Source organism: Neomonachus schauinslandi, chromosome 11 (genome assembly GCF_002201575.2).
Source record: "Neomonachus schauinslandi chromosome 11, ASM220157v2, whole genome shotgun sequence".
NCBI lineage: Eukaryota > Metazoa > Chordata > Mammalia > Carnivora > Phocidae > Neomonachus > Neomonachus schauinslandi.
In genome coordinates, this window is record NC_058413.1 from 85511857 (window position 1) to 85538337 (window position 26481).

General features: G+C 39.5%; 1 protein-coding gene across 2 annotated transcripts in view; it reads left to right on the forward strand.

The window, feature by feature from the left end:
• The first annotated feature begins 10953 nt into the window (after nt 1-10953).
• ZBTB44 (zinc finger and BTB domain containing 44) overlaps nt 10954-26481 on the forward strand; it is a 61680-nt gene continuing 46152 nt past the window's right edge. For both annotated transcript variants that reach the window (XM_021696286.2, XM_021696287.2), the window contains exon 1: nt 10954-11063. The gene's annotated coding sequence lies outside the window, so the exon portion shown is untranslated. The remainder of the gene's footprint in view (nt 11064-26481) is intronic.

Genomic DNA, 26481 nt, shown 5'->3' on the forward strand with positions numbered 1-26481 from the left:
AAAAAGTTAGTGTGCTCTATTTTTTTATGGGTATTCATCAATTTTTCTCATTCCTGTTCTTCCCTTCCACTGCTGAGAGAAATTCTTCTTCCTAGCAGGTGGATTTTATCTCTAGAAGAGTCCTCAAAAGTGGAAGAGGGAAATGGAATAAATACTGACACATGCTACAACATGAATAAGCTGTGAAAACATGCTAAGTGCCAGGCACAGAAGAGTACATATTGTATTTTTCCTTTTTTTTTTTTTAAAGATTTTATTTATTTGACAGAGAGAGACAGCGAGAGAGGGAACACAAGCAGGGGGAGTGGGAGAGGGAGAAGCAGGCTTCCCGCCGAGCAGGGAGCCTGATGCGGGGCTCAATCCCAGGACCCTGGGATCATGACCTGAGCCAAAGGCAGACACTTAACGACTGAGCCACCCAGGCGCCCCTTGTATTATTCCATTTATACCAAATGTCCAGAATAGGCAAATCCATAGAGACAGAACAATTATTGGTGGCCAGGCTTTGGGGGTGGGGAAAACAAAAGGTGACCCCTAAAAGGTACAGGGTTTCTTTTGGGGGTGATGAAAAGTATTTAATAATTGGTTGTGGTGAAAAATGCACAATTACACGAATATACTAAAACTATTGAATTGTACGCTTTAAATGGGTGAATTAGATCTTCAGAAAAACTGTTACTGAAAAAAGTGGAAGAGGGAAACAGAAGATTGGGTCTGGGAACCTGTGACGATGGGAAAACGGTCAGAGAGTTCCTAAGTTTGCTGATAGAAGAAGGAGACCAAGAGCCAGGGAATGCAGGTGGCCTCTGGAAGGTGGAAAAGGCAAGGAGTTGATTCTCCCCTTGAGCTTCCAGAAAGGGACAGCCCCTACACCTTGATTTTAGCCCCGCAAGACCTGTGTCAAGGCCCATAGAACTAAAAGACAATATTTTGTTGTTTTAAGGCACTAAATTTGTGTAATTACTGTTATGGTGGTCATCAATTGTGAGCGGGAGTAGGAAGGAAGGTATTGGGGGTTTGACAGAAGAGATGTTAGGAAATAGTCATCTAGGAGAATAAAACAACAAATTGATGAACAAAATATAGTATGATTACAAGCCTACCTTAGGAAAACACTTAAGGGAATTGGGAACACCTTTTTCCACCATCCAGATGGCTACTGTGGGAATTCTATTTTTGTATTACCCACCACTGGGCAATATTTCATTGATCCAAAGATGACCATCTGTTACAGGTTTGGTAAATCATTATCCTATGCTCCTCACCATAAATGACTTCTAGATTGTGTTATTAACAAACCCACTGTCCCCCAAAATGAAAGCAACAGGCAGTTAACTAAGGTCTTAAAGAAGAACTGACCAGGGCCTCCTGGGTGGCTCAGTTGGTTAAGCATCTCCCTTCAGCTCAGGTCATGATCTTGGGGTCCTGCGATGGAGCCCCGCATCAGACTCCCTGCTCAGCTGGGAGCCTGCTTCTCCCTCTCCCCCTACCCCTCACCCCTGCTCGTGCTGGCTTACTCGAGCTGTCTTTCAAATAAATAAATAAAATCTTAATAAAAAAAAAAAGAAGTATTAACCAAAAAACCCTCAATCCTTGCACGGTAAGCTGTTGATTATTGTTTAACCCTTAAGACAAACGACAGCCCAAATATATTCACCAACAGAGAGTACACCACTAAAACGGTCAAGTCCTCTTCAGAGGAATCACCCCAAGTTCTTTTTCAGGGATGGCCCTGTGGGATATAAGCATGGAAAATTCTCCCAGCAGACGGAACCTGGGGCACACATACTGAACTTATTCCATTATTAAGGGGGTGAGTTAACAAATGAATGCCTGTGAAATCTGCTGGTCCTATGATCTACCTTATCTCATCCAGCAAGATATAAGATCTGTACCAATGACCACTATACATTGATTTCTCTTTTCTTCTTTCAGAAGGTTTTTAAGTTATGGAAATCCTGTTTGTCTTTCATCACTTTATATTTGTTGTACTCTAGAACAACATACACATGCGTAATTCATGTGAATTCAAGTGAGCTTGAGAGAAAGCAGCATCAGATCATTTCACTCAGCAAATGACTGCTCAAAGTAAGCAGGAGATGGAAGACATGAATGTGTCAATTCCTCCAGAGGTCTCAGTTTCGGGCCTCTCACGGTGTGGCCACCTAGCAGTCTAAGTGCAAGGCTAGAGTCCCTAAATAGAAACCAACAACTTCCTCTGGTGCTCAGGAGAAGAATGAGCAATCTGTTCCAACATGGGAGGAAAAAATCCACTGTGTTGGACTTTATTGAGAGATAGCATGTCAGCCTCCAATATGGCTCAAAAATACAACACATTTTGCTTTATGGAGATTTAAGAGATCTTCAAAGGTCATTTTAACTATACATGATTTTTAAATTTGTAATATGCATTTGTTGTATTATTAAGAATTTTTGGGGCACCTGACTGGCTCAGTCAGAAGAGTATGTGACTCTTGATCTCAGAGTCATGAGTTCAAGCCCCATGTTGGGGTGTAGAGGTTACTTATAATAAGTAAGTAAAAACTTAAATTTTTTTTTAAATTTTGCTATAGAAAATAAGAAAAACAAAAAATAAGGAGGCTAGATGAAACTGAATACAGAAGCAAATGGCACGTGGGGTATGTTAGATATAAAAGTAAGTAGAGCACACATGTTCTGAACTAGAAAGTGAAGGAAGAACCAAGATGTACCAAGTATTCACAATTCACTAAATATACACAAGGTACATTAAGTATTCAACATTTATGAGGTCTTAAATCAGCCATCCATAGATGATACCATTCTTGCCCCACTTGTACTCTGCTCTAGAAATGTAAATCAAATCCATAGCTAATCATCAGGCTAGCTGCTGAAACACAGCTATTGATTAGGTAGGTATACTTAACCCTGCAATCTTTCTAATAGACGATTGTGTATGTTGGCTCCACGTAGCTTCAGTCTGTTGGACCCCTTGCTCAAACTCAATTCTGATCCACATTACCTCACCAAAGGTGAGGAAAGCTGACACAGGAGGGGAAAAAAGGAATATGAACATTGTATGACCCATATTCAGGAAGTATGGTTCTTCCATTCTGCTTGAACTGTATCAAAGCATATTAATCTACCTTACCTCTTTCCCCTTACTTCTCGCTACTGGTGCCCCAAGATAATTTCTCACATGGCAGGAGCAGACTTTAGAACCTTTGCAAAGGTTGTGACTCTACTCTCTTGAGGGTCATTAAGTTTGTCAATTAGCCCATAGATTGCAAAATTGTGTACAACCATATCCAGACTTGATTCTGTTGATTCTGGGAATCAGAGATAAATGTATAGCTGATCATGTCTTTGAATGTTTCTCATTGAGGAGGCAAGCTATCGGTTGTTCTGTGTGATGCAACTGCATTATGTTGGACAAGGGAATTTATGAAATTGGATATATAGGAAGAAATATGTGTGTACTCTACTATGAGATTATCAGCCTGGCATGTCCCATTCTCCTGGAAACTGCTCCTCAGCATCCACGTATCTGGCATGAAAGCTACATGGTCTTATAGTGCCCATCACCTTGATCTAGGTTGATTGCTTTACGGATAAGTACCTGATCTGAGCTAAACCAATAAGCCCCTTCACTGGTTTTTTGAAATTAGGATTCAAAAAAAATTGAGATCAATTCCTCTCTAATGTAGACATTCATGTGGTGCTTTCCTACAGATTGTAATATATTAGGATTTTAACTTGAATCTAGGGTTCTAGAGCAAGATTGTTTAGATTTGAACCCTGACTCTGACATTTACAATCTATGTGAGCTTGGGCAAATGGCTTAACCTCTCTTCTGCTTCCTTATCTGTCAAGTAGAGATAATTATAAAGTCCACTTCATATGGTTGTGGTGAATATTAGGAGAACTTAGAAGAGTACTTTGCACTCAGTAAATGTTAGGTATATTTAGTCTTTACAAATAGAGACAAAGTATTTTATTTTTCCCAAGTCTGACTTCAATCCAATGTTATTAAATTCAACCTTTATTGTTTGTGCACATACTGTATTCCAAGCATTAAGTTAAGTTTAGGGAAAAAATACGGTACCCAAAGAGACATGGTCCTTGCCTTCATGGAACTTACAGTTCAGTGGGGGAGGCAAATATTAAAGAAATAGTCACATAAATACAAACTATGAGATGTGCTATGACGGATAAGTAGAAGGTGATATGAGAGGTTATAATGGGTATATCAGTCTAAACTTCCTTAAGAAAGCAATGTAGAGGGCGCCTGGGTGGCTCAGTTGGTTAAGCGACTGCCTTCGGCTCAGGTCATGATCCTGGAGTCCCAGGATCGAGTCCCGCATCGGGCTCCCTGCTCAGCAGGGAGTCTGCTTCTCCCTCTGACCCTCCTCCCTCTCATGCTCTCTGTCTCTCATTCTCTCTGTCTCAAATAAATAAATAAAATCTTAAAAAAAAAAAAGAAAGCAATGTAGGAGTTAGTACGGAAAGAGGAAGTTGGAGAAAGTTTTCCAGGTAGAGGGGTCATGTGCAAAGGTCCTGAAATGGGAAAGACCCTGAAGATTTAAAAAATTAAAACAGGTCAGTATGGCTTGGAATAGTAAGAAAAGGAGAAGGAAAGAGGCATAAAATAAGACTGGAGAAATAGTCAAGGACCAGATTATTCAGGATCTTGTAAGAAGAGTAGAATAACAAAGATTCAAGATCTTAGAGGTGAGGTTAAAAGGATTTTTGATCAGGATGTTATAGTTGAAGATGAGAGAAGTAGACAGGATTAAGAGATATTTAGTAAAAGGGAAAAAAGCAAGTATTTATCCTGCTTTCTTATATAAACTAAATCACTAAGTAATCAAATAATTGAAGAGGGGTGGCTTCCCTCTGCAGAAATATTGCAACTAATACATGAAGAATGATGGAATTATATCACCATTTAAAATTCCTAATGAATGAATTGCTCCAGGCATAACTCAATAGCAGTTACCAAAAAAAGAGATTACATTAGAAAAAGAGAAGTAAGCACACATTGTATGTCTCCTAATGGAAAAACATACCGCCCCCTATGAAGATATCTTGCCAAAAAAATTAAACTTGAATCTGAGAAAACATCTAGAGCTTACTACCAATTTATAAAAAAAAACAGAGGACAAAGGAACGTGTTAAAATACACCATGGGGATGCAACTGACAAAATTCAGATTGTGGCCAAAACTACAGGGCAAACAACCTAGTTCCTTAAATAAAAATAAAATATTACTGGGGAACAGAGACAAAAATACAGAGGATTTTAAAGATATACCAGGGGCACCTGGGTGGCTCAGTCGGTTAAGCGTCTGCCTTCAGCTCAGGTCATGATCCCAGGGTCCTGGGATCAAGCCCCGCATCAGGCTCCCTGCTCAGTGGGAAGCCTGCTTCTCCCTTTCCCACTCCCCCGTTTGTATTCCCTCTCTCATGTCTCTCTCTCTCTGTCAAATAAATAAATAAAATCTTTAAAAAAAAAAAAAAGATATACCAACCAAAATCAGTATAGTTCTACTCTGAAGCAAATTGTAAATCTATATATACAGTAGCATTTATGAGTCTATTGGAAATGTAAATATTTTATATTACAAAATCACTGCTATTTTTTAATTATGATAATAGCATTGTGGCATTTTTTAAGACTATCTCTTTTAGAGATATAGACTAAAATATTTACATAGAAAATCATATGATAACAGCAATTTGCTTCAAAATAATATGGGGAGGGAAAAATGACTGGGGATATGGATGAGGCAGTATTGGTCATGGCTGGATGTGGTGGCTTGGGTGATAGGTACATACTTATATATTTTTTATATTTTTTAACTTTTCTTTCTATGTTTTATATGTGTGAAATTCTCCACAGTAAAAAAAAATTTTTTTTTAATTTGGAAAGCAAAATTGATATAAATTAATAATAAATTGGATATTTGGTAAGGATGAGTATGATGGAGGTGTCAGGGATGATGCTGGGTTTCTGATTTTTGAGTCTAGATCTGAAGTGGTACCCTTCAGTGCCTTAGAAAACAATGAGCAAGAACTATGTTTACAAAAGGCCATTAATCTATTTTGAACATATTGACTCTGAGATGTCTGATTAAACCAAGCAAAGTAGAACTAGTAAGCAGTTAGATAGGCAGATTGGGAACTGGGTAGAAAGATCTGGGCTAGTGGTATACATTTAAGAATCAGTAGTTCAGAGTTTATGTGAGTGGATGGGATTGCCTGGCCATTGGTTCCCAGACTTGAACATAGATCCAAAATACAAAACACAGATCGCTGGGCCCTAACCCCAGAGCTTCTGATTCATAGGTCTAGGTATGATTTAAGAATCTGCATTTCTAACAGTTTGACAGGTGATGCTGATGCTGTATGTAGGCCTGAGTACCATATTTTGAGAACCACTGGCCTAGGAAGATAGTTCTCAACCTTGGACACACACTGAGAATATCAGTGAAAACAAGGAAGAGAGTGCTTCAAGTTGGAAAGAGTGTTCAACAAGACCAAATGCTGGGGCGCCTGGGTAGCTCAGTCGGTTAAGCGGCTGCCTTCAGCTCAGGTCCTGATCCCAGGGTCCTGGGATTGAGCCCCACATCGGGCTCCATGCTCAGCGGGAAGTCTGCTTCTCCCTCTCCCATTCCCCCTACTTGTGTTCCCTCTCTCCTGTCTCTCTCTCTGTCAAATAAATACATAAAATCTTTAAAAAAAAAATAGACCATATGCTGCTCCAACCAGTAAAATGATGGTGAAAAATACCCTTTGGATTAGCAACATCAAAATAACTGGTGACTTTAAGGAGCTATTAGTGGACGAAAGGGAAAATCAAATTAGAGGGGTTGAGAAGTAATGAAGAAGGTTCAAAAATGAAGAACAGTTGAGTGTAGATAATAATTTTGAGAAGTTTGGCTGTGAATCACGTGAAACGGAAAAAATTGTATCTGGTGGGGAGGTGGGACTGAGTGCAGACATAAGGATTAAGATTAAATCACTGAGATTAAATCACTACCTACTTCCTTGAATTAAAAAAAAAAATTAAAACACCAATTACCCTTCTGAAGATGAGTTGTATTTCAATAGTTGCATCTTAAAGACCTGAAGAATCTTGAAAAATCAAAAAGATGAACTCTGATCTTGGGTATTCTGGTATTTTTATGGAGGAATGGGGATGTTTATTGAAGGGCAAGCTTTTCCCCTGACATCACAGGTCTTGGGAAGCTGCTGTTCTACTGGCTGATAAAATTGGCCTTCACATTCATTTATTTCATTATTGATTCATTTGTCCATTAAATGTGTATCAAATACCTATTATGTGCTAGACATTGTACTAGGCTCTGGGATTAGTGTTGAATTATACACTTTAAATGGGTGAATTGTATGGCATGTGAATTACATCTCAGTAAAGTTCATATATAAATGAGATCTGAATATTGATGGGAATTAGCTAAGGAATAAAGTATTTCTACACAGAGGGAAGAATGTGTGCATTGGCGGAAAGAGTGTGGCATTTTAGGAGATGTGAAAAAAAATTCTGTGACTGGCATGTTCCTTGACAGAATATAATGACAGATGAAGCTGAAGATCTTGAAAGAACCCGGATTGCATAGTGTTGTAAAAGCCATGCTACAGGTTTGGGACTTTATCCTAAGAACAATAGGAATCCAATTGCTGTACAATATGATCACTATGCATTATCACTCTGGCTACTATGTAGAGAATGCAGGAAAGAAAAGAGTGTATTTGGGAAACCAGAACAGTGATATTATAATTCTCCAGGCATGAACTATTGATATCTTAGATTAAGATGGTGGCAACAGGATTGGACAAATTCAAGACTTGTTGACAGATTAGAACTGAGATGTAATACAGTGACATAGCTGAGATGAGTTGCTCAACTGAGTGGGCAGTGAAATGGAAATAGGAGAAGAGGTGCAAATTTTGGAATGGGGGCAAGATTAGTTATTTTTAATATAGTTGGGATGATCTAATAAGAGAGCAAGGATGATTTGTGCAGTAATGAGCTCTCCTCCCCTGAGATTATTCAAGTCAGACTAGAGATCTTTCTGTCGAGTAGAAAGCACTTTTGCTCTAAAAGGAGTTGTGGACTGAACAACTAAATTTCCATTCGGTTCTAAGGGCCTACTACAAGAAACTGCCATTTGTGCCAGAATCTGGTCCCCAAAACACCTCATGGCTGAAATGAGCTATTTGCTGGAACCTGAATTCCTCAGAACCATCTACACCAGGTTAATAATTAAAGTTCCTTGGGAGGTCTCCATTTGTTTGTTTCACCTGTGTGGAGGATTCTGGTTTCATAAAATCCCACAGCAGTATTATTTAACCTAGTGCCAAAGAAAGGCTTACTTACTCCACCAACCCAAAGGCAAGTCTCTTCTCGCCCCAGAAGAAAAAGGTGGGAGGCTGCAGTAGCCACAGAAACTGACCCTGCCCAAAGCCAAAACACAGAGAGGGCTCCTACAAAATTAATCTCTGTATTTTTTTCTCACACCCTCTCCAAGTCTCCAGCACTGTGCCCTTAGGGCCCAATAGCCAGCCATTTGTTGGTTAACTGATCCTCCAGGCCTGGGGTGAAGATGGGGTGACAGGACGATAGAGTTTTTAAAGGTAAAATTGAAAAGCACAAAAGGGAGGGAAAAGGAGAGGCGAGAATAACAAAGAACAAGGAAAGACTTTTGTGTGTGTCTAACCTCCGAAAGAGCTGCTACCTGGGTCCCTTAAGAAACAGTAAAGATTTACCTAATGTCTTCTATTAACTGTCTTACCACATGCCCTAAGAGAGGTAGATGGGATTTGTTTGACTACTTGATTCCCACCCTGATTCTCCTCCAGTTTTTATGTCGTGCTCACAGTCTAACACACACCAAACCAGGGGTTCAAGACCCTGCTCCTTCCGCAGCCTCTCGCCCTGCCGCCACCATCCCTCTCCTCAGGTTAGGGTGCGTTCCGCCTTCTTCTTCTTCCCCTTCTGCAAATCTCGGCACACACTTTCTGGGCCTAATTCACATCTTTCTGACTCTCCCCATCTCTGAAATGGGAATAATAAAAATCATGATGGGAGTAACAGTACAACCTATCCAGTATAGTTGCCATGAGGATTAAACATTTTACATACTTGAGAATTTGTTGGAACTGCAAAGGACTATAAAATTAGACGTTGTTTTTATTGCCTTTATTTCTAAAGCCGAGTTCAGTTATTAGAATTAGGGTGCCAGGATGCTTGGCTGCTCATCAAAGGGATTAGGGAAGGGGTTAATGTTAGATATTGCTAAGTGTTTCAGAGAAAAAATCCACTCCACTTGAAGCAGGATGTCAACTCACCTTGCACAAAAAGCCCTTTGGAGAGAAGTCTTTCAGTTTAAAAGCTGGAGGCGTGGGAAAACAGAGTACTCAAAGCAGACAGCCGGAGATGCTCTGGGCCTCCAGGCCCGCACCCCAGTCCGCCTCCACGCACCTGGGGCGCCCTTCCGCCTGCGGTGAGCGCCCCTCCCACCGCCGGGTCTCAGTCCCGCCAGGCCTGGGGAAAAGAAGGATTAGGGTTCTGGATGTTTTAACATATTACGAGATTCTGCAGTTGACCAAGAACTCTAAAATCCCCCAGGCAGTACCGGTCACTTCGCGGTGCCCCGCACAATCCCCCCCCCGCGGTAAGGCCCAGGAAAGTGATGGTGTAATAAAATGAGATTCGAGGTTGTGGAAAGAATAGGCATATTTTTTTGGAACAGATCTAGGTGCCCCCGTGTTGGGGAAATGAGATAGATTTGGGTGCTGATTTCTCCAGTCATTTCAGAACCGCACTTCCTGCCAGATCGCTCAGGGCTAGAACAATCTTAGGGCATTGAAAGAATGCCAGTTCTAAAGGCGGTTCAAAATCGGGGATACCGGCCGAGGGCCGGTTGTCTGCAAAGAAAGCGACCGCATCCCTCACGTGTTTGGCCACATGTCTTCGCAGGCCTCAGTTTCCCAGTGTGAAAAATGGGCGGACTACTGGCTCACCTCCCTTACCGACAGAAAGGGGCTGGGTGTTCCGGTTTCGGCCCGGCTAACACAAACCACTCGAGAAACGAGGAGTTTCTTTCGTTTTCAGTTCAAAGAGAAAAAAATGCAATAAGCGTGAACCATGCCCAGAAATGCTTCTGTCAGTTTAAGTGGGGAGCTGGCTGAGAAGACGGCTAGAGGAAGGCCAAATTGGGCAGTACTTTTGCCGCATGTGAATGTAAATCCGCACGTGTGCACATACACAAACACGCACAGACGGTGTCAAAACTGACGGGTGCGTAAGGAGACCCAACCACCCACAGTTCAAGTCCCAAGGACCGGGAGCGGCCCCTTCTGCGCTTGCGCATTAACTGCGTTTTCCCCACCCCCCACCCCGCTGGCGCCCCGCCCCCGAGCTCGTTGTGCCCCGCCCACCTTCCCTCCCCTTCCCCAGCCCGGCCGCCCGCGCAGAGCATTGTGGGACACAAACAAAGTGCCCCCAAACAGGCTGGAGTGAGCGGAGCGGCAACGGCCGCGGCGCCGGCCCGCACGCGCGCGGCGGCGGCTCCCTCCCAACCTCCCCCTCCCCTCCCCTAAGTCCCCTTCCCCTTCCCCACCCCGCCCCATCGAGAAAACGCGAGCCGTCGCCGCGCTCCCCAAACCGCCGCCTGCCCTCGGCCAACCGCCCCCAACGGCCGCCCGCGCGCGGCTCCCCGGGCCCCCTCGCTCCTCCCCTCAGGCCCCTGCGAGCGCCGCGGGTGCTTCCCTCCCGCCGCTTCGCACTCTCCCACCTCGCAGGCACGCTGCTGGTTGTGCCGCCATGCCCCAGCCACAGGCTGTCCACGGGCCTAGGCGCGGCGGCCCGAGATAGGGTCCCCTCAGCCTCCCGGGGGAGGAGAGAGGCAGCGAGCCGCGCGCTCCGCCCCCTCCCCCCGGGCTGTCGCCGCCGCCGCCGCCGCCGCCGCCGCCACAGCCACCGCCACCTCGCCGCCTCAGCCTGGCGGGGAGGAGGAGGAGGAGCACCAGGCCTCCGGGCCCCGGCACCGCCGCCCTCAGGTAATGGGGAGGGGAGGGCGAGCGGGCCGCCTGGCCCCAGTGGGGGCAATGACCAGCCACTCCTCGCCGCCAGTGCCCTCGGGTTGCGCCCGCCGAGGGGCTGACACCACACGTCCCCCATCTGGGCGCTGGACGGAAAGGAAAGCCTGGTCTTGTCACCCCATCCGCTCAGGGAGACACCCCATAGGGTCCCCTCAATGGTATTTAATCCTTCAGGGAGGAGACTAGCCTTGGGCCCCCCAGTTAGGAGAAATCACCCCGATCGTCCAGGGTGCTCCCCATCATTTGCATGCCCATTTGCCAAACACCCTAACCCAAAGAATGCAGAGGTGTTACCTCCTCTCACCTGGTCGAGCCCGAGACCTGTTTTCCCCCCTCTCCCCTGCTGCTTTTTCTCTGGTACTGGAAAGAAAAGGATGGCACTCTTAAATAACAAACACCTCTTTTTCTTCCCTACCTGAGGATCGCTCTGCATCTAGTCATTTTCTGCTGGCCTAGCCAGAAAAAGGGGTTACCTGCCAGTGAAATGACAAGTACATTAGAACTGATTAAAGGAAATCGCATCCTTGTGAGTTCTATGAATCTTAACCAGAATTTAGAATAAAGACTAGTAATTGTGTACTTTATTGGAACTTATAGAAATGAAGACAGAAACTTAAGTTTTTTCAACATATAATTAGATTAAATCTGTTGAGGTCAGGAAAAAATTCTCTTCCACTTCTTACAGGTTTTTTCGGATACAGACTAATAGCATAAGCACACTAAACAATTTGATAGGTAGCAAATAGTTTGGCTAGGTAAAATTTTTGTGATTTCCTTTTGCCTAGGCTTTCAGTTAGGATTATTCTATTAAAAAAGGTATTATATAAATCTTCATTTCCCTCATTACTTCACATTGACTGCCAGTGGATTAATAATATTTAATTGTGCCTAATGTAGTTTCCTTATCATGCAATGTGAAAATAATGAATGTTTTCCTGTAGTCTTGTATTTTAGGATGAAAACATTCATTAATTATGGAAACCAGATTTACTTATTTTGTGCAACACAGGCATTTTACATAAGTGATCTTATTTAGTCCTCAGAACAACCTAATGACTTAGATACTGTTACTTGAATTTTATGTAGATGAGACAAATCACACAGCTAGAAGTGAAAATTGTACCCAGGTATAATTCCAGTGTAGGTATATTTCTACTTTGCCTCTCAGTACAGAAACATTTTAACTTTATTATGAGAAATTTGTCTTACGAAATTGAGAAAGAAATAGTGAATACTCCACTGTGTAGATTCAGTAACATTTATTGTTCCCTCCTCACTTCTCCCTTTCAGTGTCTGTGTGTGTAACCATTTGAAAGTTACAAACATCAGGACCCTCAACTATTTCTGCATGCACTTCCTAAAAATAAAGGACATTCTCCTACTTATCCCCAACATCCTTATCAACACCTTTCTAAATTAACAATCCATATGGAAATTTCCTGTTTGTTCTAAAATCTCCTTGAGAAATTTTTCCCCTTCTGTATTCAGCCAAGATTAATGTATTGTATTTGATGATTATGCCTTTAGTCCTTTTAAAAAGAATAATACCCATCTCCTTTTTTTCTGACACTTAATTGACCAAACCAGTTGTCTTATAGAATGCTCCCACATTCTAGACTTGTCTGTTTCCTCATAGTGGCATTTAATTTATTCCCCTACCCCCTTGAATTTTCTGTTACTGGAAGTTAGGTCTAAAGAAAAACTTGATTAGCTTGAGGTGAAACTTCCTTTGGCAAGAATATTTGACAGGTGATACTGTGTACTTCATACTGCTTCATAAACTGGTATGTAATGTCAGATTGCTACACTCTTAGTGATGCCAAATGACCACTAAAGTGGTGACTACCAAATCTATTATAAGGATGTGGTTTGTTGTTTGTGATAATACTTTGACACCAAGCAAATATCCTGTTTCTGGCTACCTTTTGCTTAGTGATTTTAACACTCCTTGGTGAGTCTTGATTAAATCAGTTTTACTGGAGATTAAAATGTAAAAAAGATTTCCTTCATTAACTAGGGGTAAACTAAAGTTCCTCCTGAAAACGCAGAGTAAATACTTCATTTCTCCCCTTTGATTATCAATATTCGGAGAAAGCGTTGGAGAAATAGTTACCCCCAGGGGTGGCATTTTTTTTTCTTTTTTTTTGCGGGCTACACTATGGACTCATGAGTTTTATTTATTCATTTTTTTATAACTGTTACAGTCATTTTTCTTTCTGATCAAATTGTCCCATTAGGAACCCTTTCAACCTGGCTCCTGTGTCTTTTTTTTTTTTTTTAAACACTCCTGCTTGCCATTGGAGCATTCTTCGAGTGCTTTCTGGCGCAAGATACCCTAGGCTTACCTTGTTACTTTCTTTGCTCTAGATCTGGAATGGGCTGTTTATCTAAGGAGTCTTAGTTCTTTTTGATGAGAAATGGTATATAGAAACCAAGATCAGGATGTTGACATATTCACTGCTGCTGGAGTGTCATTGCTTCGAGGCCCTTTCAGAGGAGAGAACTAAAAAATGGTTTTTTGCTTGTTTGTTGAATCATAAGTTCATAGTGATATATCCAATTCAAATTTAACATAGCAGACTTTTTCTTAACTTCTTTGATTTTACATTTGTCTCTTAAATGAAAATCTTGGTGCCTAATAAAATTAACATACATTAATCCTATTCTATATACATACAGTCGTTTCAAAATCAATGTAACAGTACTCTACTATCAATAAACTTCCCAGTAAAGTTTAGGAGTTCTTTGCATTTTTTTTTTTTTGTCCTTAGAATATATCATATAAAGGTGTATAATCAGAGTACTTAATGATGTTCAGAAGTCACTTGAAATACTTTTCTGTTTAGTTAAGCTACCAATTTGATACAGTTCATTGATTTTATTTATTTTTGGGTTATCTTTATTTTTGAACATGTCAAATACATGGTTTAATACATGGTTCAAAGGACAAAATTATTTTTAAAAGTATGGTTAAAGAAGCCTCACCCAAATTAATTTTTAAGATGAAGTATACCCTTTAGTATCTAATATATTCTCATATGTCTTGACTGCAGAAGGCTTAGCAGTATGTTACTTCCTTGAAGTGATATAGGAGTAATTTTAAATTTTAAATTTTTAAATTTTAAATTTTTAAATTTTGCAATTAGATTCTGATTCCTCTGGCCAAGTCTTTAAAGAGGTATGTGGATGGTGGAAGTTCTATGAATCCATCTACTTGTATGCCACAAACAAAACTGGCATACAGGGGGCGCCTGGGTGGCTCAGTCGTTAAGCGTCTGCCATCAGCTCAGGTCATGATCCCAGGGTCATGGGATCGAGCCCCACATCGGGCTCCCTGCTCCCTGGGAAGCCTGCTTCTCCCTCTCCCACTCCCCCTGCTTGTGTTCCCTCTCTCGCTGTGTCTCTCTCTGTCAAATAATAAATACAATCTTTAAAAAAAAAACAACTGACATACATATGCTGTCTGCAGATATAAAAGGCATTTGGACATGTGATCAGTGACAACAGCACGTTTTGTTTGGATTGGGCAAAATTTGACAGAAATTATAATTATGTGTTCAGATGAGGGTCTAGGAGGGAGCAGCAGTTGTCTAAAGTGGGCAGAGCACAATTAGTTTATCTCAGTCACCTATCACCCAGGTGCTATAAAAAGCAAAAGATGTGCCCAGTGTGTTTTCCTCTGTGTATACTGTCACTGTTTTTGGTAACAGAATGAACATATATTTCCTTCAGGGAGTGGAGTGGGAAAATGGAGAATGCCTGTGCTTTGTACCCATTCACTTATTCTTTCTTTAATCTCAGTAAAATAGATTTCCTAGTAGTATTTGAACACATAAAGTAAGGGGGAAAATGCCACAAACAATTGCATAAGTATGTATAACCACATAACAGGTAGAACCAATTGTGGTAGAACGAATGGGAAAATACACTAACAATAATTGCTAACATTTGTTGAGCCCTTTCAAAAAGCTAGCACACTAAGCATTGCCTACAGCATCTCATTTAAATTTCACATTAACTCTTTGATATTGCTGCTAATATCTTATTTTGCAAGTCTGTCAAACTCAAGTCTGTCTTCAGAATTAGCATTTTACTACTTTGGTACACCTCATAGTAAATATAATGGGTAATAAAAAATATATTTCATTGACCATGAATTAAAGGAAGTACATGACTGATGTTTGTCCTGTAGCAACACTGAAGATCGTATGCCAACAGCCCCAAGTGCTTGTCATATCTCTTACACATCCTTAGTATATTAGACTTTGCTTCAGAAACTGCATTTAGATACCATTTTAATAGGCATTTAAATAGTAGAGCATCAGGGCGCCTGGGTGGCTCATTTGGTTGAGTGTCAGGCTCTTGATTTCACCTCGGGTCATGATCTCGGGGTCATGGAATTGAGCCCCACTTCAGGCTCCGTGCTTGGCAGAGAGTGTACTTGGGATTCTCTCTCTCTCTCTCTCCTCCCCCCCCCGCCCCCTACATGGTCTCTCAATAAATGGATAAATCTTGACATAAGTAAATAAGTAAGCATCAAAAATCAAGATGGATTGGTGGATGGATAGATATGTGATAAAACAAGTATAATAATGTTAACAATAGAGTCTAGGTATGGTTATGCATGTATTCACCTGTAAAATTCTTTAAATTTTGCTCCATCTGAGATTTTTCATAATAAAATGTCAGAGGGAGTCATTAACAATATATTGTTATTATAAAACATTATTGATAGCTGTATAAAAACCAGTAACATGCTATATCCTCCATGCCCACAATGATTGTCTTAAATTTTTAGTAAGTCTTCCTAGCCCTGTAAAGGATAAAAATTGTCACTGAAAATGGTCAAGAGTCAAAGACTGTTGTAAAGGGGTTTACTTCATTAGTTAGGGGGTCCCTAATTAATTAGGCTCCTTCCAGCTATAATTTTTAATATCTTTATAAGTATTATATATATCAAATGTATATATATACTTCCCCCCCCTGTGGTTCTGATATTTTGTAGACTACTAATGAGCATACTTTTCATATAAGCTTTATAAAGGGGTGTTTTTACTTTAAATGCCTCACATTGACAACCGAAACAGTTCTCCGTGTACCTAAGAATGATTGGGGGAAGTTTATCCCCTGGTTAAACTGAAAGCCACATTAGTTTTCTTTGTTCTTTATATTGGAAATGTGTCACCCTATTTTAGGCAATGAGTTGGAAATCTCCAGATTCTTAGTCACAGGATCTAAAATAATGATTGTGTACATTAGCTTTATATTATACTCCTGCTTGAAGGGCATATTGACTTATTACATTAATTCACTAACATTATTAATGCCAAGGGTGACCTTAGCTAGCACATTTTTACATAACTGATTCTGGAGTAAGTCACTTGACTTGTATCATCATGGTATTTCATATTGATAACTGTCTTAGAATAGTGAAAATTGATGGATGAAACTTATTAATGTCTCACTCTTGGAGAACAGTATCATCCTTGTTTCCACATTGAGTGTTCTTCTATTGTAGTAATTTTTTGGTATAGCTCTAAAAACTTAAAAATGTTTTATAACTAATCAGTTTGTAATTTCGGTATTCTGTATTGCTATCCTATAGCTGTTAAAATGTATGTATTTCTGTATGTTGAGGGAATTTGCTATTCATTTGGTTTTGATTGTTTTTGATGCATTCGGCATAACTACGGATATCTTGGGATAGCATATATCCAAGACTATGAATCTCTGGAATCAGGATTTTGTGGAACTTCTACCCCTCTGACTTCTGAAACAGCTTTAGATAATTCTTTTTCAAATGATTTCCTCTTAATTCAGATCTTAACCTAAGTGTCTGAGCCTCACCTACTCTTAGCAAGCATATTTAGTACTAGTCTCTATTAAATATTGTATTTGTGCTCTTTGATAAAATTGAGAAATCTTTGGTCTAAACAAAAATAAAATGTTAGAGTTTTCAGGACTCGCTTCCATTTCGTTTTTCTTTTTTACTTGTGTTGTTTACTGGGGGGGGTGTGTGTTGTATATTTTCTTTCTTCCACTTTTATCTTTTTCTCCTTTTTACATTTTGACTACCTCTATTTCCCCCCTTTTTTTGTCTCTTTGCTTCTCTCCTTTCTGCTTTGGATCTTCCAACACTGCTCATTTCCTTTTTTGTGGCTTTCTTTTACTCTATGAGCACAGTTGCTTTTATTTTTGATGCCTTTTACATGCCTTATAAAACTATACAAACCATACCTGTATGAGAATTATTTCTATTTACAGGAATCACTGCCTCTTTGTTTTTTATGGTTTCTCCCTCATTTCTTTCTACTTCCTTCAACTAGGTTTACTTAGCTTTACTTTGAGAGCCACTACAGCATAGTGTTAAGAGCACAGACTGGGTTCAGATCTCGACTCAATACTTACTGGTTGTGTGGTCATGGGCCAGTTCCCTTAACTTCTTTGTGCTTTGTTTTCCTTACTGGTAAAATGAAGATACCAAGTGATACCTATATCCCAAGATTGTATGAAAATTAAATTATTTAATATGTAAAAAGTACCTAGAACAATGGTATATATTGAGTACTCTATATAAGTATTAAGTAATGATTATTGTTCTTCTAAAAAAACTAGTTCAAAGCCATTGATTATTTTTTGGCACTTTATTGAGATGAAACTCAAAAGCCATAATTATTGCCACTACAAATTTGTTGTCTCCCAATTTTATTTGGGTCTTCAGTACCTCCTAGCCATCCTTCTGGGGTTTTTTTCTCCACACTTTTCTCATGTTTCATTTTCCTCAAAATTGTACTTTATCTCCTCTCTTCTCAGCAGTCTACCTCTACCTGTAGTTTCAAAGAGAAATAACATAAAAGCCAAAGCTATGAGGCAAGAACTCTCACTACTTGTCACCACCCACCTATAAACTTAACTGTAACTGCACCCTTCCTTTTCTCTTTTTGCCTATCACTGGGTCTCCTTCTGTTTAAGGCTAATTTTTTTACTCATGCACTGAATGAAGTTTCTCCCTATCCAGGGACCTTGTGCTGTCTATTATCGTTGTTTCCTCTGTCTTTAACTTTTCCTTCTTTTAGTCTTTTCCAACCACTGTCAAAACATTCTCACTGTATTTTGCTATAATAAAAACAATATATCTGGGGGAAAAACATTCTCTAGTTTCTCCCATTCTATAAAAATACCAGTATCCTCCCTTGAGCCCTTATTTCCCTCCAGCTAACTCCCTTGCTCTATCTTTAGAAACAGACTTCTTCAGATTGAATTGTCTCTACTTACAGTTTTCACTTCCTCATTTCTCTACACTCTTTATCTTTGTCTATTGCAGTCTGACTCTACTATGTGCTATTATAAGGTCATAATTTGTGGCTAAATCGAATAGACTGGTTTATATCTTATTTGACCTATCAGCAGCATTTGACACTGACAACCATTCCTTGAAATACTCTTCACTCTTGGCTTCTGGAACATTCTACCATCCTGGTCCTTCTGAATATCTTTTTTCCAGATTTTATTTTTGCTGCCTCCCACCCTCTTTTTCCTCCTCTTATTTTCCTTGAAAGTTTATCAATTTTGCATTCTAGCTAAAGATTCTCTTTAAAGGACCGTTTTGGCTTTAATTTGTTCTGTGGTCTGTTTCCTATTCACTTTATGTCTGTGCTTTATTTCCTTCTATTTATTTTGAGTATGCCTTGCACTCTTTCTAGCTTCTTCGAGTAGAAGCCTAGGCCATTGATTTTTTTTTTAATTATAGTGAAATACACCTTTAAAAACTTACTACCTTAACTATTTTTAAGTGTACAGTTCAGTGGCATAAAATACATTCACACTCTTATGCAGTCATCACTGCCATTCATCTCTAGAACTCTTTTCATCTTGCAAAACTGTAACTCTATACCCATTAAACAATAACTCCCCATTCTGCTCTCTTCCCAAGCCCCTGGTAGCCAGTAGGCACCCTTCTACTTTGTTTTCTATGAATTTGACTCCAGAAACCTCATATTGGTATTAGACAATGTCCTTTTTTTTTTTTTTAAGATTTTATTTATTTATTTGACAGAGAGAGACACAGCGAGAGAGGGAACACAGGCAGGGGGAGTGGGAGAGGGAGAAGCAGGCTTCCCGCCGAGCAGGGAGCCCGATGCGGGGCTCGATCCCAGGACCCTGGGATCATGACCTGAGCCGAAGGCAGACGCTTAACGACTGAGCCACCCAGGCGCCCCTAGACAATGTCCTTTTGTGACTGGTTTATTTCATTTAGCATAGTTGTCCTCAGGATTTATCCATATTGTAGTGCATATCAGAATTTCCTTCATTTTTTTTTTTTTTAAAGATTTTTTATTTATTTATTTGACAGAGAGAGACACAGCGAGAGAGGGAACACAAGCAGGGGGAGTGGGAGAGGAAGAAGCAGGCTTCCCGCCGAGCAGGGAGCCCGATGCGGGGCTCCATCCCAGGACCCTGGGATCATGACCTGAGCCGAAGGCAGACGCTTAACGACTGAGCCACCCAGGCGCCCCTTAAGATTTTATTTTTTGACAGAGAGAGAGACAGCGAGAGAGGGAACACAAGCAGGAGGAGTGGGAGAGGGAGAAGCAGGCTTCCCGCTGAGCAGGGAGCCTGATGCAGGGCTCCATCCCAGGACCCTGGGATCATGACCTGAGCTGAAGGCAGATGCTTAACGACTGAGCCACCCAGGCGCCCCAAGAATTTCCTTCATTTTTAAAGCTAAATAATATTCCATTGTATGTGTATACCACATTTTGTTTATCTTCTGTTGATGGACACTTGGAGTATCTCTACCTTTTGGCTATTGTGAATAATGGTCCTATGGATATTTGTGTACAAATATATGTTCATGTGCCTGCTTTCAATTCTTTGGGGTATATACCCAGAAGTAGAATTGCTGGATCATATGATATTCTATTTTTTACGTTTTTGAGAAACCCCCATACTGTGTTCCACAATGCCTACACTTAATATTACCACCAACAGTGCACAAGGATTTTTTTCTTCCACATCCTCACCAACACTTGCTATTTTTTGTGTGTTTTATTGTTTTTTGTTTTATTTAATAAGAGCCATCCTGATGGGTGGGAGATGGTAAGTGTGTTATAGGCCATTGATTTTTAGACATTCTTTTCTAATAGGTGTATTGAAAACTATAAATTTTACCCTGAGCACTGCTTTAGCAACATCCCACAAATGTTAATAATATATTTTAATTATTACTCAGTTAAAAATACTTTCCGGTTTCCTTTTTGATTCCTTCAGTCAACATGTGGATTATTTCGATATTTCCAAATATTTGGGGTTTTCTTGATAACTCATTGATTTCTAATTGTGTGTGTGTGTGAGAGAGAGAGAACATTTTCTGTGTGCATTCATTCCTTTAAAATTTGTTAAGGTTTGTCTTAATGGCCCAGCATAGCTGTCTTGATGAGCATACTGTGTTGTACTTAAAAAGAATGTGTATTCTACACTATAAATATCAGGTCAAGGTGGTTGATAGTATTGTTCAGATCTTTTATGTCGTTAGTGACTTTGGGCTGGGGACTAGTTCTATCAGCTGTTGAGAGGGATATTAAAAGTTCCAAGTATTATTGTGTGTTATCTTTCTCCTTAATTCTATCAGTGTTTACTGCTTGTATTTTAAAGCATTGTTATTAGGTGCATACACGTTTCTTACTGTTATACACCCCTGTATCTCCAGTAATATTTTTGTCTTGAAGTCTATCTGATATTAAAAATAGGGAACTCCAGCCTACCTATCTTTATTGTTTGCATGGTATACCTTCTAACATACCTGTGTCCTCTTATTTATTTCTTTAAAAAAACGTACAGTTGGGCTAATTTTTTATTCCTATTCTGCCTTTTAGTTGAAATGTTGAGTCCATTAAAATTTAGTGTAGTTAAATCAAGTCCAAAATCAAATTTTTGGCAGGGTTGGTTCCTTCTGAGGGAAGGAACCTATGAGGGAAGGATCTATTCTATGCCGTTCTCTTTGCTTCTGTTAGTGCCATGGCTTGTGGCTGTAGGTCTCCAGTCTTCACTTGGTGTTCTCCCTGTGTGTCTGTCCTGTCTTCAAATATCCCCTTTATGTAAGGATATCGTAATTACTCATTTTTTTTAATGATTTTATTTATTTGAGAGAGAGAGAGAAAGAATAAGCTAGGGACAGGGGCAGAGGGAGGAGAAGCTGAGTCCACTGCGGGGCTCGATCCCCAGACTCAGGATCAAGACCTGAGCTGAAGGCAGATGCTTAACCGACTGAGCCACTCAGGCGTCCCCCTAATTACCTCATTTTAACTTTTGTAAAGAGCCTGTTTCCAAATAAGGTAACAGTTTCAGGTACTGGGTGTTAATACTTCAACATATTGGGGAGGGGGGGGAGACATGGTTCAATCCATAATAAGACGCATTTAAAGTAAAGTAGACAGCAGTGCAAAGACCTGCTGGGTAAAGCCACTGTAGTTGTGTACATATTCCAAAGGAAACACATTGGAACTCTTGAGTACTTGATGTGAGTGCTTAAAAACTCTTTAGGGAAGAAAAAAAAAAACTCTTTAAATGCTAATTGGCTAAAACTGACTTGAATTTAACTTGCTCATGTAAGGATCTAAAAGAGTGAATCAGATCTGTCCTTTCTTCAAGCTAGCTTTCTAGTAATAATGAATTGATATTAACAGCTGATATTCCTTATGTACTGTGATTGAATCCTTATGAATGATAACATGATGGGATAGGGAGAAGAGACTAGGAACTTGAATTTTATAGTCAAATAGACCTCTCAAATCCTGATTTTATTATTTATAGGACTAAAGGTAAGTTAATTTAACCTTTGATTTCCTCACTTATAACTGGATTTTAAAAACCCCTTAGAATTATGAGCCCAGAGTAAGGTAAAGACACCTGGTGAATTACTCAATATATATTAACTAATTTTCCCTTAATGTAGAAAATAACAATCAGCATGACTCTGTGGCTACCAGCAATGAGAAGAATTTCTAATAGTTCAGTTTATTCTCTCTGCTTCAGTTTCCTCATCAACATAATGGGAGAAGGATAATCCACCTTATCTCAAGGATTTTGAAATCAGTATCAAATGTATATAAAAGTGCTGAAAAGAACAAAGTGTACTGTTTAGGAGTTGTTTCCTGTGATAAGGCATGAGGTAGTAAGTGTTGGACTCAGATGATTATATTTTAGAGAATATTTGAATAATGGTGAAGGATTTATTCAGGGTTGGTGAGACTAAAGGCAAGGAGACCAGTCAGGATATTTAAGTAGTCCAAAGCAGTGGTTAATGGAGAAAGGAGAAGATGGATATGAGATAGGTCTTAGAGACCAAGGCTGTGTTAGGAAGAAAAGAGAAAGATAGAAGTTGTATGTGTTTCCTGTGGCTTTTGTGTAATAAATACCATGAGCTGGATGGCTTAAAACAACAAACGTATTCTCTCAGGATTTTGGAGGCCGGAAGTTCAAAGTCGGTATCATTGCCTTGAAATCAAGGTATTGGCAGGTACCCCCTCCTTCTCAGTGGCTTTCATATGGCTCTAGGGGAGAATCCACTCCTTGTCTCTTCCAGCTTCTGGTGGCTGCAGGCATTGTATGGTTTGTGTCCACATCACTCTGATTGCTGCTCTATCTTCACATCACCTTCTCTGATATGGGTGTCAGATTTCCTTTTACTTCTCTCTTGTAGGGTGCTAATGTTTGTATTTAGGGCCCACCTGGATATTCCAGGCAATCTCCCTATTTCAAGATACTTAATCGTACCTGCACAGTCTTTGTCATAAAAGTAACATTTGCAAACTCCAGGGACACATTTGGGGGGAGTGAGCTTTTTAAGTCTATTGCAGAAGTCATAGATGACTCCCAGGTTTTTTGCTTTTTGGATTGGTGGTATCATTGGCCACAGAACTTCAAGAGGAAGAGTACAAAGGTGAGGAATGATGATGAATTCATTTGGACCTGTTGAAGTACCTATGGGACATCTGTATGTGGCTATTCATTTTGTGTTTCAGAAAACCTTGAATCACGTGACTTAAACATTAAAGACATTTATTATTTCACACAAAAACAAAACAAATCCTGGAGTAAGGTAGCTTCAGAGTTGGTTATTCAGCAATTCAGTGACATCATCAAGAACCCAAGTTCTCAACTTTTTGCTTTGCCATCTGTAGCTGTCTCCTTATGGTTCCAAGATGGCCCCCATAATTCTAGGCTTATGTGCTTGTTTTTTTGTGGTTTCTTTGCTGATTTTAATCAGCTAGGAAACCTAACTCTAATCCCTGGGGCTCCCAGCAGGTTCCATTCCTCTTAGCCAGGTAAACCTTTTTCTTGACTGTCTTTTACCTAAATAGAACTATTATGTCTACATTGCAGATTTGTTGAAGCAGGTCCTCCCATTCTTCCCCTCCACACACACATGACATATGACACTCCTTTATGATTATCTTAAGTGACCGTGGATTTTACTACTTTTGATGTGCAGATTTGAAGATAAGGAAGCATCTTTTTCTGGTCTGGGTCAGAAGTTTAATCAGCGGATTCACCTTGCTTAGCCTTTAAGTTCTGGTCTACACATTTCCAACCATCTCTTCATTTAACATTAAACATTAAAGTAGTGGTTAATGTGGTGTGGGGACTCTCCTGGCAGTCCCCAGAACCTTTCAGAAGGTTTACAAGGTCAAAACAATTTTATAACAATATTAAAATATTATTTGTATTTTCATTCTTATTCTCACAGTATGCAGTGGAGTTTCCAGAAGTTGCTTGATATGTGAGATCACAACAGACTGAATGCAGATGCAGAAATAAAAATTCAGTTTTTCTTATAAACCAGACTTTAAGATATTTACAAAATCAGTGCCGCTCTTGCTTTTTCATTTTTTGGTCTGAGAAATGTAGTTTTTAGGAAAATATGTTGTGTCAACATTTAATGGGCTTATTATTTTTAAATGAATCAATTATTCTTTACATATCTGACTTCTGATTTATAATATGATAACCATGAACAAAAGCTATTTGGGATTCAGGGGTATCCTGAGACTGAAGAGTTTGAAACCTTGCCCTCTAGTGTTGATGTTACTTTAGCCATATACTCAAAAGTTTTTCCATTTGTCCAATCATATTTTCTTGTCACTTGCTGAGTATTATCAATTAATCACATGGATATAGCATCTTCATATGTTACAGGATTTTTTGTGGATATTTCAGAATCATTCATACTATTCAGTGATTTATCCCATCCATGGGGGCAGCATGCTTTCTCATTCTATATTAATATGTTTAGCTTGGCATTTTATTTCCACCATAATCAGTACCTCTGTTTATAATTTTTTTAAAGATTTTATTATTTTTTTAAGTACTCTCTACACCCAGTGTGGGGCTCAGACTTACAACCCCAAGATCAAGAGTCACATGCTCTACTGAGACAGCCAGGTGCCCCACATACCTCTATTATTTGATTTATCAATAAATGTTCATAAGTAGAAAGTACCTGTAATTTTTCTAAATTTGCCTGTGAAGGGACAGTAGCTGAGAGATTTCCAGGTTTTGACAGGAGGTGAGGAGATGAGTCAAAAATGAGTACTAGATTTTAAGCGCTGGGTGACTAGGCAATTGAAAGTATCCATCATTAACAAAATCAGAAATTTTGCAGTGGGGTATCAGTTGAGATATTAAGTTCAGTTTTAGATGGTAAATTTGAAACAGGATAGACACATTCAGAGGGAATTGTCTAGCACTCTAGCTGGTCATTAGAGGCCCAGAATTGAAGTTCAGGAAGGATGATGGAGTTAGAGATGAAGATTAGTTCAACCAGAGTTGATAGAGTCCGAGATCTATCAATAAGGATAGCTCATTACTCAGTTCTGTACGTACTGTAATAATACTATGTGCTAGGCATTGGATGCATTCCATATTTTTATTTAATCTCATTTAACCATGATTAAGATCTAGATCTGTCTGAACTACAAAGCTTCCTAGTATACATGCTGTCTCCAGGCAACATTAACATATTAATTGGTAACAATTAAATATAGTGAAATAAATAAAGCTTAATTATATATGAGGTGGAGAAATTTGTTTACTTATATATGAGGTGGAGAAATTTGTTACTGGGTTTGGGCAATGTGAAAACCTATAATTCTTTTAATTAATTAATGCATAGTACTATGTCAAAAGACTCAACATATATCTTTTTTTTTTTTAAGATTTTATTTATTTATTTTGACAGACAGAGAGAGAGGGAACACAAGTAGGGGGAGTGGGGGAGGGAGAAGCAGGCTTCCCACTGAGCAGAGAGCCCAATGTGGGGCTCCATCCCAGGATCCTGGGATCATGACCTGAGCCGAAGGCAGACGCCTAACGACTGAGCCACCCAGCCGCCCCTCAACATATATCCTTATAGCAGTCTTCTGTAGTTCAAAGAGACAGGGGTATTAAGAATATTTATGACATATCTAGAATTAAAAACCTCAATAGAAATTGAGTTAGCAGGATGCCTAGGTGGCTCAATCGGTTAAGCATCTACCTTCAGCCCAGGTCATGATCCTCGGGTCCTGGGATCAAGTCCCACATCAGGCTCTCTGCTCAGCAGGGAGTCTTCTTCTCCCTCTCCCTCTCCCTTTGTTCTCCCTCCCCTCAAATAAATAAATAAAATCTTAAAAAAATATATTTAAAAAAAATTTACTTAGGATATGACATACATATATGTTTACATAAACATATGTATATATATATGTGTGTATATATGTATGTGTCTGTGTATATATATGGTTCATTAGGAAGATTTGAGCTAGTAAGTTTATTAAAAAATTCAAATTAGTGTTTCTAAAAGGCTTTATTGTAGATTTGTATAGATTTATTGTATAGTTGTAACTATAGACATATTTTCCTGAGACATTCAGATCATCAGAATAGGCTAATGTTTGGTATTTTCACAGTTACTTTTTTCTCTTTAGGTTGTTTTACAGCAAATACTACAACTAAGATTCAGCTTTCAAAATTCTGGCTCAGCAGCAATTTCTTTTTTTCAGACATCATTTTGCTATAGAATTTGTCTGACTTTGTATCAGTTGACAATTTAGAAACAACTTTGTATCAGTTGACTGCAACAAATCTTAACTTTTTCCCACCCCAGTGTGGTTTTTTTAGTTGTATAAAAGCAGCTTGTCACTTTCAGGGTAGTTGATTACTAATTTGGACAGATCGAATATGAGTTCTAGAAGTAGTAAGATAAAAATTTTATTCTAAGAACAATTGTTCTTACACTTTTATTCTTAAACTATTAATCAAATCAATGGAAAGAGTACTCATCATAATTTAGTAGTACTGGCTCCCGGTCCTGTTTTTAAATGTGATTTTTGTACAA